The following is a 14,018-nucleotide window of genomic DNA, read 5'->3' on the forward strand; positions in this document are numbered from 1 at the left end:
TAAAATATAACATTTTGAAAAGTTAGAATATTTTTAACTAGCACAACCACATTAAAAATATTAATGTGGTTAATATAGTCGAAGGCTTAATTTTTATCTACCATTGATAAATATATAACAATAGAAATAATAATACAAAAAAAATATTTAAACAAATCAGCAAAAATAAGCATAAATGACATTAAACATTAATTTTCATCCTTGGAATGTGTTCTGCCACCCAACATGAATGATATAAAGCTAAACATTGAGGTGGTGTGGGGGAAAATGAGGCAAAGATGCACGTAAGTCAATATAATGGAATTAATTTGAAATGAAATTAGATTTGGAGCATGTATTGAGACATCCATAGATAAAACTGAATTGCATTGTCGGTTTCCAACCGCCACCTCCGGGAGGAAAGTCTGAGAACATCGTTGTCGGATAATAATAACAAAAAAGTGTTAATACTATCAACAAGATTCGTTTCATGGGACAGGGATGGAGTTTTGGGTGAAATCATTGTCATTGAATCAGAGGAAGAATATACCACCGACATCAATCTTTTTAAATTTATTAAAAATCAACGCAACCCAACAGAATCTCTAACACACCAAATTCATTGATAAGCATTCAAAAGAATCATTTTCTTAGCATATTCCCTTAAGAATCAATATAGGTCATCAATTAAACAATTAAAAATAAAAAAATTCAAGAGACCCTCATCCACCTGAAGTTGAAATAGGAAGCCTTAGGAAGCCTTAGGAAGCCTAATTTGTTGTGGGGGAAATAGTCTCCTCATAATCGAACCTTTATTTTTGTGCGAAAACATTTTCCACAAGCGTGGGTTTATTCTTGTAAAGTGATCCATCTTATTTATACTTTTTCTTGAAGACCCACATGCAGCCTATTGGCTTTGTTCCCAATGGAGGATCAGCCAACTTTCACGTGCCATTCTTTATCAAAGCATCATATTATATCTACATCGCTTCTTTCCAATCATCATGAGAAGTGACTTCTTTGTAGGAAGTTGGTTCACAATCTGTAGAGAATTTAGTTCAAAATCATAAGAAACATCCATATCAACATGGGAATCAAGATCGTCTACATCACCTCTATTCTATCTAGTTAAGCTTCTTGTTCTTCTCTTTCCAACCTCATCAAGATGAACACTTTGAAGTTTCTTTGTTGTCCATATTGGAGGACCTTTCTAAGATGGCCCAAGCTCCTAATTGGTTGAGATGGAGCTAAATAAATATTTATCCTGCCAATTTTGGAAATCACATCACTCAAACTGTCATCTTGATTAGTGGTTGGAGCATCATATGGGGGAGAGAGTGCTTGAGATGGAGATTCCATAGATTGACCATGTATAGGGATCCCCCATTCAATATGTAGAATCTCATTATCAAAAACTTGAAAAGACTTTGCATGTCTGAATCTATCCAAGCGATGAAGCTTCCACTCAACAACAATGTCAGTCTTGGAAGATTCAAGAAAGATCACATTTCTAGATATTATAAGCTTTTTACTCACTTAATCATAGAGACAATATGCTTTAGAGGTATTATAGTAGCCCAAGAATATACATTTTCTACTCCTTACACCAATTTTGTTTCTTTGTTCATTAGGTATGAAGGCATAACAAGTGGAACAAAAAACCCTGAGATGCGTCACCGAAGCAATGTAGCCATACCACATTTCATAAGGAGTCTTGTTTCTGATAGCATGATGTTTCAATCTATTATTTATTTACACATCACATAGAACCGCATCAGCCAAAAAAATCAAGTTAACATTCTTGAGAAAGGTCATTAAACATACCATATTTAAGATTGTCATGTTCATTCTTTCAACTACTTCATTTTTTTGGGGAATGTAAGTCACGATTGTTTCATGTTTGATCCCATCCTAACAATGATAGTTTTAAAATTCATTTGAAGTATATTATTTTTCATTATGAATACAAATAGAGTCAATACGATATTGTGCATCATTTTGAATCTATGCAGAAAAGCTCTTAAATGTTTCAAATGCTTAAGATTTCTTAAATAAATAAACCCAACACATTCTGGCGTAGTCATCTGTAAATTTCATAATATATTTATTTCCATTTGTAGAAGGAACAAGCATAGGACCACATAATTCATAATGAATGATTTCAAGCTTTCTATGTGATTTGTAATGAGAATCATGAAATGATTGTCTGTTGTGCTTTCCTAAGATACAAACATCACATTGTCTAAGTTTCCTAAGAATAGTTGGAAAACAAGTAACACCATTTTTCTTCAACAAACAAAGGATTTCATAGTTCGGGTGTCCAAATCTAGCATGCCATAAAAGACTTGATGGAAGTATACCTTAATGATAATGATAATTGCATGAAAAATTTTGTACACAAACAAAAGTTCGTTGCAGCTTCGGAAAACTTTCGTCTTGTATCCTAGTAATCACAACTAAGTGATCTGATTCTTTTCTGACATCTAGGGAAGGATTAAAACTCTTTACTTATTTCATTTAAAACAATATTTTGACTCGTTTTTACCATCATATTTGTCACATTTGTGAATGTTTATATTATATTACATTATTTATTTCATTGAAAATATACTGGATGAAAATGTTTCTGAAAGATTATGTTACATTACAATGTTTTGAAAAGAAATAAATTAAATTGTAATATTCTCCATCAATTATATAATGTTGTAATATTCATTTTAATTAAAATATATCAATTTTTAATATCCAATTAAACTAGTTAATATTACAATATTTATTAAAAATTTTAATATTACAATATTATATCTATAAGCATGGTGTATTTTAGAATAGGCCTTTATAAATTCTATTTTTTATTAAATAGATAGTGAAGATGAAATGGATAGTGAAGATGAGAGATTGAAAGAATATTCATAGTCATATACAAAATTGGATGGTTTGGATTTATCTCTCACCATTTGGATTTATCCTTTACAAGTGGAAGGGTTTTTATGAAATGTGGATTAAGCATTTCACTCCAAAACATTCTCAACCATTTCAATTTCTTGTCTGTCCCTTTGAGCAATCCATGATCCCTGACCACTTTTCATTTTTTGGCCTTCTTGGAGGTGAATTTAATAAACAAAAAATATAATAAATATAGAATGGCTTCAAAGGGCCTGATCGTAGAAGAATTTGTCTCAGTCATTATTGTAATGACTTACATATTCACATTCTTTGTTGAGGGTAAGGCGAGGCATATACCATGTCTAGATTGAAGGTTAGATCATAGTTTGAGGGATATCCCTTTTCCAATTGAAAGGTTGGTCAATAGATCTAAATCATGTATGTCATGATGATTTTACTCTCTCTTCTTATGTGAGGTAACACTACTACATGAAGAGAACTTTTAAGACATTTTTTTAAGAAAAAATAAATCTTTTGTATTAAAAAGCCACTTTTTATGTTAGTTATTTTACATTAAACTATAATATCAACTGAATTGTCTTAAATATAAAATTTAACACAAAAACAGAGCGAGACAAAATTATTTTAAGACAAAAGTTCATATTTAAGAGAAAATAGTTTGAGACAAAAATATTTTAAGATAAAACTTTATATTTAAGATAAAAATAATTTGAGATAAAAATATTTTGACACAAAACTTTATATTTAAGACAAAAATAGTTTGAGACAAAAATATTTTAAGACAAAAATTTATATTTAAGACAAAAATGTTTGAAGACAAACCTTTATATTTAAGACAAAAACAGTTTGAGACAAAAATATTTGAACGTAAAACTTTATATTTAAGACAAAAACAGTTTGAGACAAAAATATTTGAAGGTAAAACTTTATATTTAAGATAATGGAAACTAGGATGAAACTTGTTTAAGACAATTAACAAATAAGACAAAACCATATCAATTTAAGGAAATATTATCTAACACCCGTAAAATTGACTCTGACAATGCACCCTAAGCCGGCCAGCTTCCAGGCTACTACTATCTCGCGCGTATATCGATGTTGCTATTTCACTTACGATTCACTTTATCTTATATAAAGACAACTATTAGATTGGCTCTTCATGTTGTGGGGGTAGCCGACAATGAAGAATGCAACAAATTTTCCTCACAAGATTTCTATTAAAATTTAATATCAATTGAATTGTCTCAAATATAAAATATAAGACAAAAACAGTTTGAGACAAAAATATTTTAAGACAACTTTATATTTAAGACAAAAATAGTTTAAGACAAAAACATTTTAAGACAAAACTTCATATTTAAGACAAAAAATAGTTGAAGACAAAAATATTTAATACAAAACTTTATATTTAAGACAAAAATAGTTTGAGACAAAACTTTATATTTAAGACAAAAACAATTTAAGACAAAAATATTTTAAGAGAAAACTTTATATTTAAGACAAAAACAGTTTGAGACAAAAATATTTTAAGACAAAACTTTATGTTTAAGACAATCGAAATTAAGACAAAACCCATTTAAGACAGTTAAAAATTAAGACAACATCATATCAATTTAAGACAATATTATCTAACACCTGCAAAATTGACTCTGATAGTTTACCCTAAGTAAGCCATTTTGCAGGCTACTACTGTCTCATGCTTATATCGAGGTTTCTATTTCAGTTACCATTCATGCTATCTTATATAAAGACAATGATTTGTTGGGCTCTTTATTTTTTGGGGGTAGCCGACTCTGAAGTACGCGACAACTTTTCCTGGCAAGATTTCACAGAAATCGATGCCTGTTTTATCCCTTTCATCTCTTCTGATACGATTAGAGACAACTTGTCTATCATTGCATTCAGGAAGTTTAAAGAGGGCTTCCCCGAGTGGATAGGGGATAATTATATTTTTTATTTTTGAAAATATATATTCAAACCACATGAAATTTAATCAGATCAATTTATTATTTTATATTATATTTTTCTTTTTTTATTAATCATTTTTAATTAAATATAAAATTAGAATATTCTAATTATATTAATCTTTTAGTTAATTATAAAATTAAAATATAACATTTTGAAAATTTAGAATATTTTTAACTAGCACAACCACATTAAAAATATTAATGTGGTTGATATAGTCGAAGGCTTCATTTTTATCTACCATTGATAAATATATAACAATAGAAATAATAGTACAAAAAAAATTATTTAAATAAATTAACAAAATTAAACATAAATGACATTAAACATTAATTTTCAACCTTGGAGTGCATTCTGCCACCCATGAATGATATAGAGCTAAACATTGAGGTGGAGTGGGGGAAAATGAGGCAAAGACGCACACAAGTCAATACAATGTAAGTCATTTGAAATGAAATTAGATTTGGAGCATGTGTTGAGGCATCCACAGATAAAATTGTTCAATTGGATTGCTAGTTTCCAACCATTGCCTCCGGGAGGAAAGGACGAGGCCATCATTGTAGGATAATAACAAAAAAAAATGTTAATACTGTCAACAAGGTTTGTTTCATGGGACGATGATGGAGTGTTGGGTGAAATCATTGTCGTTGAATTAGAGGAAGAATATACCACCAAAATCAATTTTTTTTAATTTATTAAAAATTAACGGAGCCCGACTCTCTAACACACCAAATTAGTTGATAAGCATTCAAAAGAATCATTTTCTAAGCATATTCCCTTGATAATCAATCTACGTCAAACAATTAAGAATAAAAAAGTCAAAAGGCCCTCATCCACTTGAAGTTGAAATAGGTAGCCTTAGGAAGCCTAGTTTGTTGTGGGGTCTAAAGTCTCCTCATAATCGAACCATTCCTTTTGTGCAAAACCTTTTTCCACAAGCATGGCTTTATTCTTGTCAAGTGAGCCATCTTATTTATACTTGTTCTTGAAGACCCACTTGTAGCTTATTGGTTTCCTTCCCAATTGAGGATCAACCAACTTCCAACTGCCATTCTTTATCAAAGCATCATATTATATCTTCATCGCTTCTTTCCATTCATCATGAGAAGTGAATTATTTGAAGGAAGTTGGTTCAAAATGCGTAGGCAATTTAGTTCTAAATCATAAGAAACATCCATATCAACAGGTGAATCAGGATCGTCTACATCACCTCTATTATATCTAGTTGACCATCTTTTTCTTTTCGTTTCAACCTCATCAGGATGAACACTTTGAAGTGTCTTTGTTGGCCATCTTGGAGGACCTTTCCAAGATGTCCCAGACTCCTCGTTTGGTTGATATGGGGCTAAATCAAGATTTATCCTCTCAGTTTTGGAAATCACATCATTCAAACCATCGTCTTGATTAGTGGTTGGAGCTTCATGTGGGGGAGAGAGTTCTTGAGATAGAGATTCCATATATTGACCCAATATAGGGATCCCCCCTTCAATATGTGGAATATTCTTATCAAACACTTGAAAATACTTTGCATGTCTGAATCTATGCAGGCGATGAAACTTTTGTTCAACAACGTCACTCTTGGAAGATTCAAGAATGATTGCATTTCTAGATATTATAAACTTTGTATTCACTTCATCACAGAGACAACATACTTTAGATGTATTATAGTACCCCAAGAATATACATTTTCTACTCCTTACTCCGATTGGAACCAAAAAACGTGTGATGCGTCACCGAAGGAATGTAGCCATACCACATTTCATAAGGAGTCTTGTTTCTGATAGCATGAGATAGACATCTATTATTTATATACACATCACATAGAACCACATCAGCCAAAAACATTAGGTTACCATTCTTGAAAAAGGTCATTAAATGTACCATATTTAAGATTTTCATGTTCATTCTTTCAACTACTTCATTTTTTTGGGGATTGTAAGTCACGATTGTTTCATGTTTGATCCCATGCTTACAAAGATAGTTTTCAAATTCATTTGAAGTATATTTTTTTTCATTATCAATACAAATAGAGTCAATATGTGATTGTGAATCATTTTCAATCCATGCATGAAACTTCTTAAATGTTGCAAATGATTCATATTTGTTCAATAAATAAACCCAACACATTTTGGCATAGTCATCAATAAATTTCATCATATATTTATTTCCATTTGCATAATGAACAAGCATAGGACCACACAAATCAAAATGAATGAGTTTAAGCTTTCTATGTGCTCTGGAATGAGAATCATGAAATGATTTTCTGTTGTGCTTTCCTAAGATACAAACATCACATTGTTTAAGGTTCCTAAGAATAGTTGGAAAACAAGTAACACCATTTTTCTTAAACAAACAAAGGTTGTGATAGTGCGGGTGACCAAATATAGAATTCCATAAAAGACTTGACGGAAGTATAGCTTAATCATAATGATAATTGTATGAAAAAAATTGTACACAAACAAATGCTCCTTGCAGCTTCGGAAGACTTTCTTCTTCTATCCTACTCATCACATCTAGGGAAGGATGAAAATAATTAATTTTTTCATTTAAAACAATATTTTGACTCCTTTTTTACCATCATATTTGTGATATTTGTGAATTTTTATATTCTATTACATTGTTTATTTCAATGAAATTATACTGAATGAAAATGTTTCTTAAAGATTATGTTACATTAAAATGTTTTGAAAAGAAATATATTAAATTGTAATATTCTCCACCAATTATATAATGTTGTGATATTCATTTTAATTAAATTATATCAATTTTTAGTATCCAATTAAACTCATTAATATTGCAAAATTTATTAAAAAATTTAATAGTACAATATTTATATCTATAAGCATGGTGTATTTTAAAATAGGCCTTTATAAATTCTATTTTTTATTAAATAGATATTGAAGATGAGAGATTGAAAGAATATTCATAGTCATATACAAAATTGGATGGTTTGGATTTATCTCTCACCATTTGGATTTATCCTTTACAAGTGCAAGGTTTTTTATGAAATGTGGATTAAGTGTTTCACTCCAAAACATTCTCAACCATTTCAATTTTTTGTCCATCCCTTTAAGCAATGTATGGTCCTTGACCTCTTTTCATTTTTTGGCCTACTTGGAGAAGAATTTAACAAACAAAAAATATAACAAATATAGAATGTCTTATATTTCACTTACCATTCATGTTATCTTATATAAAGACAACAATTTGATGGGCTCTTTGTTTTTTGGGGGTGGTCGACAATGAAGAATGCAACAAATTTTCTTGACTAGATTTCTATTAAAATTTAATATCAATTGAATTGTCTTAAATAAAAAATTTATTTAATACAAAAATTTATATTTAAGACAAAAATAGTTTGATACAAAAATATTTTAGGACAAAATTTTATATTTAAGACAAAAACAGTTTAAGACAAAAATATGTTCTGGAAAAATAATATATTTAAGACAAAAATAGTTTGAGGCAAAAATATTATAAGACAAAACTTTATGTTTAAGACAACGAAAATTAAGACAAAACCCATTTAAGACAGTTAAAAATTAAGACAAAACCATATCAATTTAAGACAATATTATCTAACACCTGCAAAATTGACTCTGACAGTTTACCCTAAGTCAACCAACTTGCACGCTACTACTGTCTCAAGCCTATATCAAGGTTGCTATTTCACTTACCATTCACGCTATCTTATATAAAGACAACGATTTGTTGGGCTCTTCGTTTTTTGGGGTTAGCCGACTTTTAAGTACGCGACAACTATTCCTGGCAATATTTCACAGACATCAGTGCCTCTTTTATCCCTTTGATCTTAACTGATACGATTAGAGAAAACTTGTCTGTCATTGCATTTGGGAAGTTTATAGAGGGATTCCATGAGTGGATAGGGGATAATTATATTTTAAATTTTTGAAAATAGATAGTCAAACCACATGAAATTTGATCATATGAATTTCTTTCTTTTATATTATATTTTTAGTTTTCATTAATATTTTTTAATTAAATATAAAATTAGAATATGCAATTATATTAATCTTTTAATTAATTATAAATTTAAAATATAACATTTTGAAAAGTTAGAATATTTTTAACTGGCACAACCACATCAAAAATATTAATGTGGGTGATATAGTTGAAGTCTTCATTTTTATATACCATTGATAAATATATAGCAATATAAATAATATAAAAAAAAATGTTGAAATAAATTAACAAAATTAAACATAAATGACATTAAACATCAATTTTCAACCTTGGAATGTGTTGTGCCATCCAACATGAATGATATAAATCTAAAAATTGAAGTGGAGTGGGGGAAAATGAGGCAAACATGCACACAAGTTAATCTATTGGCATTCATTTGAAATGAAATTAGATTTGGAACACGTGTTGAGTCGCTCATAGATAAATCTGAATTAGATTGCCGGTTTCCAATGAAGGATTGTTCAATGTTTTTGTCATAGTTTAAGACAAAAATATTTAATACAAAACTTTATATTTAAGACAAAAATAGTTTGAGACAAAATATTTTAAGAAAAAACTTTATATTTAAGACAAAAACAGTTTAAGACAAAAATATTTTAAGATAAAACTTTATATTTAAGACAAAAACAGTTTGAGACAAAAATATTTTAAGACAAAACTTTATGTTTAAGACAATGGAAATTAAGAAAAAACCCATTTAAGATAGTTAAAAATTAAGACAAAATCATATCAATTTAAGACAATATTATCTAACACCTGCAAAATTGACTCCGAGAGTTTACCCTAAGTCAGCCAACTTGCAGGCTACTACTGTCTCAAGCATATATTGAGGTTTCTATTTCACTTACCATTCACACTATCTTATATAAAGACAACGATTTGTTCGGATCTTCATTTTTGAGGGGTAGCCGACTCTGAAGTACGCGACAACTATTCCTAGAAATATTTCACAGACATCAATGCCTCTTTTATCCCTTTGATCTCTACTGATATGATTAGAGACAACTTGTCTGTCATTGAATTCGGGAAGTTTGCAGAGGGATTCCATGAGTGGATAGGGGATAATTATATTTAAAAATTTTGAAAATACATATTCAAACCACATGAAATTTAATCATATGAATTTCTTTCTTTTATATTATATTTTTGTTTTTTCATTAATACTTTTTAATTAAATATAAAATTAGAATAAGCTAATTATATTAATATTTTAATTAATTATAAAATTAAATTATAACATTTTGAAAATTTAGAATATTTTTAACTGGCACAACCATATTAAAAATATCAATGTGTTTGATATAGTTGAAGTCTTCATTTTTATCTACCATTGATAAATATATAACAATATAAATAATAATAAAAAAATCTATTGAAATAAATTAACAAAATTCAACATAAATGACATTAAACATATATTTTGAACCTTGGAATGCATTGTTCCATCCAACATGAATGATATAAATCTAAAAATTGAAGTGGAGTGGGGGAAAATGAGGTAAATATGCACACAAGTTAATCTAATGGAATTCATTTGAAATGAAATTAGATTTGGAACACGTGTTGAGTCGCTCACAGATAAAACTGAATTGGATTGTCGGTTTCCAATGACCGCTTCTGGAAGGAAAGGCTGAGGCCACAACTGTTAGCTAATAACAACATTTTTTTAATACTATCAACAAGATCTGCTTCATGGGATGGAGATGAAGTGTTGGGTGAAATCATCATCATTGAATCAGAGGAAGAATATATCGCTGACATCAAATTTTTTAAATTTATTAAATTTCAATGGAACCCAATAGACTCTCTAACACACCACAGTAATTGATAAGCATTTAGAAGAAGCATTTGTTGAGCATAATACCTTGATAATCAATCTAGGTCATCAATTAAAAAAAGAAAAATAAAAAATTCAAAAGACCCTTGTCCACCTAAAGTTGAAATAGGAAGCCCTAAGAAGCCCAGTTTGTTGTGGGGGACAAAGTCTCCTCATAATCGACCCCTTCTTTTTGTGAAAAACATTTTTCCACAAGCATGTCTTTATGCTTGTCAAGTGAGTCATATGTTTTATACTTATTCTTGAAGACCCACTTGTAGACTATTACTTTGGTTCCCAATGGAGGATCAACTAGCTTCCAGGTGTCACTCTTTATCAAAGCATCATATTCTTTCGACATCACTTCTTTGCATTCATCAAGAGAAGAAACTTCTTTGAAGGAAGTTGGTTCAAAATCCATATACAATTTAGTTCACAATCATAAGAAACATCCATATCAGCAAGTGAATCAAGATCTTATACATCACCTCTATTCTGTCTAGTTCAACTTCTTGTTCCTGTCTTTCCAACCTCATTAGGATGAACACTTTCAAGCTTATTTTTCAGCCATTTTGGAGGACATTTCTGAGATGGTTTAGGCTGCTCAGTTGATTGAGATGGTGTTGAATCAAGGTTCATCCTCCCAATTTTGTCAATCACATCACACAAAATGTCATCTTGCTCAGTGGTTGGAGCTTCATGTATGGAAAAGAGTGCTTGAGATGGAGATTCCATAGATTGATCCAGTATAGATATCCCCTCTTCAATATGTGGAATCTCATTATCAAACTCTTGAAAAGAATTTTCATGTCTAAATCTATCCAAGCGATCAAGATTCCGCTCTACAACATTGTCAGTCTTGGAAGATTCAAGAAATGTCACATTTCTAGATATTATAACAATTTTATTCACTTCATCATAGAGACAATATGTTTTGGATGTGTTCAAGATTTCCCCAAGAAGATACATTTTCTACTAATTACACTAATTTTTTTTCTTTTTCCATTAGGTATGAAGGCGTAAGAGGTCGAACCAAAAACTCTTAGATGTCTCACCGAACGAATGTAGCCATACCACATCTCATAGAGAGTCATGTTTTTGATAGCATGAGATGGACATTTATTCTTCATATACACATCACATAGAACCACATCAGCCAAAAGCATCAGCTTAACATTCTTGAAAAAGATAATTGAACGTACCATATTTAATATTGTCATGTTCATTCTTTCATCTACTTTATTTTGTTGGATATTATAACGCAAGATTGTTTCATCTTTGATCCCATGCTAACAGAGATAGTTTTGAAATTGATTTGAAGTATATTATTTTCATTATGAATACAAATAGAGCCAATATGAGATTGTGCATCATTTCCATTCCATGCATAAAAGTTCTTACATATTTCAAATGCTTCATATTTTTTCTTTAATAAATAAACCCAACACATTCTGGTGTAGTCATCAGTAAATGTCATCATATATTTATTTCCATTTGCAGAAGAAACAACCATAGGTACACAAAATAAAATGAATGAGTTCAATATTTCTATGTGCTTTGGAATGAGAATCATGAAACGATTGTTTGTTGTTCTTTCTTAAGATAAAAGAATCACATTGCTTAAGTTTCCTAGGAATAGTTGGAAAACCAACAACACCATTTTTTTTCAACAAACAAAGGTTGTCATAGTTTAGATGTCCAAATCTAGCATGCCATAAAAGACTTGATGGAAGTATACCTTAATCATAATGATAATTGTATGAAAAAATTTATTCATAAATAAAGGTCCCTTGCTGCTTCAGAAGACTTTATTATTATATCCCAATCAATACAACTGAGTGATATGATGATTTTCTGACCTCAACCTTGCCATCAAAGATATGAATGGAGTGTCCTTGCTGGCAGATGTGGACCAAAGATAGCAAGTTTCTCCTCAACTCTAGGAGGTATAGAACATCATGTTGAAGAAGGTATGGAAGTCGAGGAAATTTGATCTTGATGGTGCCAAGCCTTGATGGCTTGAGTTTTGACTTGCCTTCAAAGTATACTACTCCATCATCGTTATAAGTAAATTCTTCAAAGTAGTCTCTTTTGAAATTCATGTGGAATATTTCTATTGAATCATGAAACTAAGCACATTTCCATGAAGCAAGTGAAGCATTAAATAAGTCTCCATATACTTCAATGTTGCAATGTACCACAACATAATGAGAGGATTCATGCGATTTACCTTTCCCTTTACTAGGTGTTTTAAAATGTTCAATGAAGGATTTTTTAATGTTGTTGTCATAGGCAACACACTGCTACAACAAAATTATGATACAAAACAATGCACGGTGATGAACTAACACACAGTGATGAACCAATGAAGCAGTCAGACATCAATGCAAACTATAGCGGTACCATTCCAACAAACCAGTGTTCACCAGCGTCCAAATGAAGAGTCTCCAATTCAATGTGTTTTTCAGTCCTCTATAAAATTCAACACAGCGTATAAAGTTTAAACACGTTATTCAATTCAAATCTCGCTCAAATCAATGCCCGACAGGCTCTCCAGGGGCTGGTGGCAGATGAGCATGATGCCTACATTTTGGATCTCAAAGTTAAGAAGTGTTCATTCATTAAACAATTGCAATGATACCAAGTAGGGAACATTCTATCTAATATCAAACACAACCCAACACTTCACAGTATTTAGTGCATTCAACACACAACAACATAGTTCCAACACAGAAAGAATTAAATGCACTAAACAACATGATTGATGACCATTAAAAAGGACTCATCACAACATTTAAACAACCATCCACCATCCACAAACAGGACTTGGGAGCCTTTTTAGAACTTAAACAATGCTCAGGATTAGTAGAGGTTATGAACAAAGTAATATATATGCCACAACTCTTTTATAATAGTGTTCACTTTTAATAGGTCACATACCAATCCAACACATTTCAACGCAGGGTTTGCATGAAAAAATCAATGTTGTAGTAAGAGAGCATGGACCATTGAAAGAATCAATCAAAATTTTAGGAATTATAGGCACAATTCAATAGTCTTCTTAGGACTTCAAATAAACTCGAATGGAATATATACCAGGGGCACAGGCTTAGGATAAGCACATGGCTATAAAGAGATCATAGGGATGGAATATGATAGGAAATAATGTTAGGGAATATGGTAGTGAATAATATTCATAGGAGTAGAGACTTGTTTCATGAGCACACTCATAAGCCATAGGGACTTATTAATTGTCTTTTTCTTTCATAAAGGGTGTTTTAAAATTGTGAGAAATAGAGCCAATATATTATAGATATTGGGGATGGGGATTTTGGGTAGAGGGTTATAGGTTTTGGAGGTATTAAAA

This window comes from Pinus tabuliformis, chromosome 3_2 (assembly GCF_031772625.1).
Source record: "Pinus tabuliformis cultivar Carrire ecotype Pingquan chromosome 3_2, CPIR1, whole genome shotgun sequence".
Lineage (NCBI taxonomy): Eukaryota > Viridiplantae > Streptophyta > Pinopsida > Pinales > Pinaceae > Pinus > Pinus tabuliformis.